General features: G+C 43.7%; 1 pseudogene; it reads right to left on the bottom strand.

Moving 5' to 3' along the window:
- Positions 1-5841: 5841 nt before the first annotated feature.
- On the bottom strand, positions 5842-6572 carry LOC103292634 (NEDD8-conjugating enzyme UBE2F-like; annotated as a pseudogene).
- Positions 6573-7110: the final 538 nt, after the last annotated feature.

The raw sequence follows: 7110 nt of genomic DNA, 5'->3' as shown, positions 1-7110 counted from the left end.
TAAGGGTGACCAGGCCAGCAGAGGAGGGAAGTTGGGGGCGACCAGGCCTGCAGAGAAGGGCAGTTGGGGAGGACCCAGGCCTGTAGGGGAAAGCAGTTGGGGGGGACCAGGCCTGCAGGGGAGGGCAGTTAAAGGTGACCAGGCCTGCAGGGGAGGGCAGTTAGGGGTGACCAGGCCTGCAGGGGAGGGCAGTTAGGAGCAAACAGGCTGGCAGGGGAGCACTTAGGCATCAATCAGGCTGGCAGGGGAGTAGTTAGGGGGTGATCAGGCTGGCAGGCAGAAGCGGTTAGGGGCAATCAGGAAGGCAGACAGGCGAGCAGTTGGGAGCCTGCAGTCTTGGATTGTGAGAGGGATGTCCCCTCGAGGGGTCCCAGATTGAAGAGGGTGCAGACTGGGCTGAGGGACACACCCTCCCATGCACGAATTTCATGCACCGGCCCTCTAGAGTATGTATAATGATCACACTCTTAAAGTTGCTAGACAAGGAAGTCAATTTTTCAAGAGTTTCTTTTTGTTTGGAAAATACATTAAATAAATCTTATAATTTATATGCATTATTAAAGTATCATTATCATGGTAATTATATAATTCTTTTATAATTTTATTTGCATGTGAAATGAATCAGATGGTAGATCTCACTATTTCTAAGTCTCTTTTTTCAAAATTTTCAACTGGATCCAAGTTGAAGAAATGTGGTCTCAGTAAAAATAAGCTAATTTGTAGTGATTGTTGTCTTTGGCAAAAACATATCAGTTCATACGTAGTTTGGATCAGAAGTTGCCTGATTTCATGAAATTTCCAATAACTGCATCTAAAACAGGAAAAACAAGCCAGGTTTTTATCAGGACAATAAACAAATTAGATCAGTAAAATGAAGATAATTCCTTACTTTATTAGGAAGTCACCTTTAATCCTAAAATGTTCTGGCTGGAGTTACAAGAATAAATAGCCGACTCCAGTAATTTAGTGATAAAATAATGGCTGACTCAATTCAGAAACTACTGCCCTTTATCTGCCCAGGAACAGATGCACTAGGCCCTGCCAATTATGTAACTAGGATCAGGACTCATTCTTTCCTCCGGTGAAAACAAAAATTTTAAAGTAAAATAAAATGTCTCTCTTCTCTAGGTGCCACTTTCAACTTCTTCTGGAAATAATGCCTAGCGAAAAATGCTACACAGGCTTTAGTTGAAATGCTTTATCAGAAAGCACCACCATAGCTTAACACCTGGATCACACAACAGCACTGTCTGCTCACAGGCCAAATGCCCAAAGGTGAGGAGACCTGTGACACAGGAAAACAACCCCATTTCCCTCATACCTGCCACATACAGTAACTGACATGCAAACGCCATGCCCTCTGGAGAGTTCTGTAAGGAAGCTATGGACCTAGTTTAGGCTGCATCAGTAGCTGAACAAAATCTTGATGAGATGCACTACTTTAAAATCACCCCCCCCCCCGCCCCAGATGTTTTTAAGTGGACAGATGTCTGGTATTGAGCACCTCTGCCTGACATCAGAAAATTGGGCAGACCAACATATGTCTTAAATTGCACTAACTTCTGAGAATGCTTCTTACATAAATCAAACCTTCCTATTTTCTTCTACAAATGGGTTCAGATAAACCAGTTTGACTTCATAAAAAAATTGTGACTTTCATTATTTTTAAACTGCCTATTTTTAATGCTAAACAAAACAAAACCCACGAATTGATTTGCCTACATTTTCATTGTTTATTTTTTTTGTTGTTAATCCTCACCCGAGGATATTTTTTCCATTGATTTTTAGAGAGAGTGTAAGGAAGGAGAGAAGGAGAGAGAGAGAGAGAGAGAGAGAGAGAGAAGAGAGAGAGAGAGAGAGAGAGAGATGTGAAGAGGGACACATCAATTGGTTGCCTCCCAAATGTGCCCTGACTGGGACTGGGGATCTAAAACTGCAATCCAGGTACATGCCCTTGACTAGGAATCAAAGCCAAGACCCTTCAATGCATGGGCCAATGCTCTAATAACTTAGCAACACTGCCCAGGGCCTGAATTTTTATCATTTGAGTCAGGAAGTTGATTAAGCCAGTGCTTCTGAAAATGTATGTGCATGCAAACAACCTGAAGATGGTGGGGAAAAGTCAATTATCATTCAGTAGCTCTGGTGTGGGCTTCAAGATTCTATATTTCTGACAAACTCCCAGGATAGCTGATGCTGGTGTAATGAGGACCACACTTTGCATAGCAGTTAAGCAACTATTATTTAACCCATCAATCATAAGGCTTGGGTCTGCTCTAAGATATTAAGAGAGAGCCATTGAAATTCTACATTTTTATGCTCTGAAAATTTCTATATTTTTACTATGAAACTGCTTCTAGCACTGTCTAGATCATTCAGCGTGCTGTCCCCATCTTGAACTCAGAAAATCAGACCACACTTTTTTAGGACCACAAATAAACCAAATAAGATCAACCAAATATAGAGAAATATCTTTGAGTAAACAAAAATCTTTTTTTTTTCCAATAAGCTTTATATAGAGAGAGTAAAAGTTGTTTTCTGCTTTCTAGAACTTCTTATCAAAAGGAAGGACAGTGATTGCATTTTTAAAAGGTCAAGAGATTTGCCTTGGGTTGCTATAGCTGAAGCGTTTCATCACTGGTTTCTGTGGTGTGTTGAGCTGCTTGGACTTTGAAATGAAATATTCACTGTTGCAAAGGTTTACCTCAAGCATTGCAGTTTTCCGCAGGTAAGTTTCTAGCTAGAAAAGGCTGTGAAATGCTGGCTGGCTAGTTAGGGACATTGCCCGTCTACAGAGGGTTCAGACAAACCTGCAAGAAAAATAATGATACATAATACATAAGAGAAGATATTAACAGAGGAAATTGAAAATATAAATAATTTAATGAATTAAGATGCTATGCTAAAGTTAATTATACATTTCTCAAAAGTTACATATTAATTTAAATGATAATCAAATAACAGATTTTAAGTAGAAAACATACTGGAAATAGGGGTTGGTAAGAAAGGATTGAAGAAGTAAAAGTGAGCATCCCCAGGCATAAGATGTGAAGATTCAGGCGGAGTAAATATGGAAATCTCATCTCTGTTCTCATAGTCAAATCACAAAATTCCATGGATATGATTTCTATTATATTAAAATTCCAAAGTTTATACTGAGTGAATACACTGTAGAAAGATAGAAATTAATACGTAAGTAAAGCTAAAGTAGTTGAAACAATTAAATACATATTATACTGACTTCAAAGAATCTATTCAAAATTGGAAACATGTATTATTTACAGATATTAAACTAGCTGATTTTATTTAGGATAAATTTTTTTCTATAGGTAAAAAAGCATTAATTTGTACATTAATTTATAATTTTATTTTACAGTATAGTCATTTTTATTTTGTTGAATTGGTTTAATAATTTGGAAGGCAAATAACAAATTGTTTTGAACAATTTCAATAAATAGATTCCATGAGGGATAATTATAGAAATTTTAAAATAGTGGAAAAAATAGACTGACATTCTCTACAATACTTAAGAACTACATTTTAAAGTTAAAATAAACAATCTCTGTGGCCAGAGAAATTGCTATCTGAACATAATGATACTATTAATAGTAAAATAGGTAGAAGAATGAAAAGATAAAAATTATTATTTGGACAATAGAAAGAAAGAATTAAAGATGGTAATAGACACAACAGAAATAATTCCAAAGAAAGTACTAACTGGTTACAACTCTCACACAATGTCTTATGGCTCACATCCATGGGAAATTCTTATTTCTAATTAGATTGGGCAATAAGTATACAAAGAAAATATCCTTACCACAATGAATCTTTAAAAGGGTCTCATCCATTGTAAAAATCGAAATGACAATGATCCTATATAATAAAAGCCTAACATTCAAATTGTCCCCTGGGGCGGTTGTTCACCAGGAATTTGACTGGGAGACCAGGAGTTTGACCACTTGCTAGGATGTGCGCTGACCACCAGGGGGCAGCATGGACCATGGCAGGTGTTGGCAATGCGGTTCTGGCAGTGGGCAGCAGTGGAGGTGCTGCCAGCCCCAATAGGCCGCGGTGGAATGGTGGAGCAGGTGAGCGGGTGGCACCAGGCCAAGGCGGGTGCGAGTGGGGGCCTGATCACCCCACCAATTGCCCCACAGAAGGTGACCAGTGGTGGCGGCCCCCCTACTGCCCGGCTCCCAGGCTCTGAGGGAGCCAGGTGGGGGGCCCAGCCCTGACTGATCACCCCACAGGTGGGATGGTGGAGCAGGTGAGGGGCAGCACCAGGCCAAGGTGGGGTGCCAGGTAGGGCTGTGGGGCTGCGAGGCTGGGGGTGCAAGCTGGGGCCCAATCTCCGCAGGCCACCCTGAGGGACTCCACCCATGCATGATTTCATGCACCAGGCCTCTATTCTTCTATATCATAAAAGGCTGTGGTTGTGATGCCGTAACCATGTCACAACCAAAAAACCGGTCACCAGGAGGTGCATGGAGCACCTCTCACGGGATGGGACTCGTGGCTCACACGGGCCTGGTGGGGAGGCCGTGTGGCGAAGAGGATGCAGCAAGGCAGGCAGTGGGCGGTTGGGGACGCGTGGCAAAGAGGGCGCAGGGGATGGGCGCCAGGCGGGTCGGGGCGGGAGCATGGCACGGGTCCCCAGGTGGTGAGCAGAGGTGTTTCCGCCATGGGGGGTGGGGTGGGGGCGCACGTGGCCAGTGGCAGAGGGAGGTGGTGCGCAGGGGAAGGGTGCGAGCTGGGAGTGTTGCAGGGCGCCGTCAGCATCCCCAGAGCGTGCGAGGTGTCGCGGGGCGGCAGACATGGCCCTGATGGCAGGCTAGGCCTAGGGGACCCTACACACACACAATTTAATTGTGCGCTGTGCCTCTAGCATTAGATAACAGGATACTGACATATTGTGCTTTAGTCTTTAAGATATATTTTCCCAAGTGTTCACAGAACTTATTTTTGGTTGTTTTGTCCTTGGCCTACGGTTTAACTCAGCAGAGTATTGCCTTTGTTGTGCCAAGATTCCATTTAGTGTAAATTTAGAATTATTCTTATTGCTATGGCTCTGGGGAGGAAGCAGGTTTGATTAGCTAATAATGATGTTACCAAAGTTAAAAAGAGTTTTCAAAGCTCTACTATGAAATTCAGTGGAATACTGGAAATACTAGTATATGCAGAGGTCTCTGGTTTAATTAATCACATTAGAAGAAGTTTTAAATCATTTCAACCAGTTGGTATTAACAGTTATTGCTGCTCTCTTCTTCACGGCCACTGACCTTGGTAGGCATGTAACCTGACCCTACTTGCGCACGATTTTGTGCGCTGGGCCTCTAGTAAAATATAAAATATAAAACCAATTAGGTTGGTTTGGGTTAACTGGGTAATGACTGCTGACTCTTCTGTGGCCCCTTTTCCAGACTCACAGCTCTCTCTCTCTCTCTTTTTTTTTTTTGTTTCATATTTTCTGTGTATTTCTCTTCAATAATTGCGTGACCCAACACCTTTCTGTCTGCTCTATACAATGAAAATACAAACTAAAGGAGAATAGAAAAAAAATAATTAAAGCATTAAATTGTACAAATTACAAATCTTCCAAAATATACTTACATTAAGTAAAATATGCAAATAAAAGGTTTGCAGTGGGCTTGGGACCTCCCACCTGACAGTTCCTGGCAGGTCATTGGCATTGCTGTGCAGGGAAGTGGTTTGGGGGAAGTTAGGAAGCAAGCTGTGATTCTGAGTTCATTACAACTTCTCAAGCATTTCCCCAGCCCACACAGTACAGGTTCACAAAGTAAACATGGTAAGGTAAGCAGACAATGCATTTTCTTGCTGTATTTATGTGGAACTCTGTCTACAATGGGCAGTCGTGAAGAGGTTCCTCCGCCGGACAGGACAGTCACAGAACTCAGCAGAGCCAGTGGGTCTGCAGGACATGAAGACTGGGCTGGAGGCCCCCTCGAGAGCTAGGGAGGACCCTCTAGCAGAGTCCGCGCTGCAGGCGCCGCTCCCATCATCTGGCGTACCCTTAATGTAGTCTTCCACTTTGTTCCGGAAGTCCTCCTTGTCCCTCGGGTGATGCTCTGCAGCCTTGATATTCAGTGGGTCATCGAAGTTCAGAAGATCAGTAAACAAAGAGTTTAATCCCCAAACAACACCCTTTAATGTCCTCCTGGGAGCCCAGCCAGTGCCACGGATGGAATGCTCTCTCAGTAAACTCAGACATATCCCCCCGTCTCTGTGATGTTGGGGTGCCAGATCCTGGTCAAGCATCTCACTTTGGGCGGCACCATGTTGTATGCATCAGGAACTTCTGTTTCAAACTGAAATTTTCCACCCTGGTAGTAACCCTCATCTGGGGTTATAGTTAGCTGAAAGCAATGAAGCTTGTTTGGATCAGGAAAATGCACTTTACATGTACAAGGTACGTTAGCTTCAAGTTCTGCAACCTCTTTAACAAGCAGTCTGTCTCTCACAGACACCCTCCGAGTGGAGTCAGAGGCTGTGGCTGACATCCGGGACCTTTTGAGACCATTATCCCACTTCAGTGTGCTCGCCAGAGTCAGCATTAATGCTACCTTTTCCCTGGGCACCTTGAGACAGGCGAGGCGGGCCGGTGCCCAACACCATGCCCGGCTGGTGGCAGCAAGACGTGGGCCCTCACAGCCGCACCCACTCCTGGCAGCAGGACTGGAAGTGGCAGGTCCCTCACATCTCTTTTAAATAAAACATGGCTTTACTGTGGCACAATTTCAATATTCATATCTTCATTTAGTAAAGGCACCTTCTTGTTCATTCCATTCTCTTTTCTATCTTACATCCTTTACTTTATTCCTCCACTGGGCTCTTCTGTACCCCAAATATCTTTCTGTCTTTGCTTCTCTTACTTCAGTACCATCTATATAATAAAAACCCAGTGGTCGTAACGCCATAATGACCAAACAACCAGTCACCAGGAGGTGCATGGAGCACCTCTCAGTCCCTCCCCCCCTCCCCCCGCCCAGGTCCCTGAGCCACTCGCCATGAGGGGGGTTGTGGTGGGGAGGGACTGGGGACTGTTGAGCGGTGGCAGCCAGGGGGAGTTTCATAGAGCAGTTGCAGGGTGGG

This window comes from Eptesicus fuscus, chromosome 2, assembly GCF_027574615.1.
Source record: "Eptesicus fuscus isolate TK198812 chromosome 2, DD_ASM_mEF_20220401, whole genome shotgun sequence".
NCBI classification, from domain to species: Eukaryota; Metazoa; Chordata; class Mammalia; order Chiroptera; family Vespertilionidae; genus Eptesicus; species Eptesicus fuscus.
The sequence above is the reverse complement of the archived record's forward strand: the minus strand, read 5'-3'. Positions and strand labels throughout refer to the sequence as shown.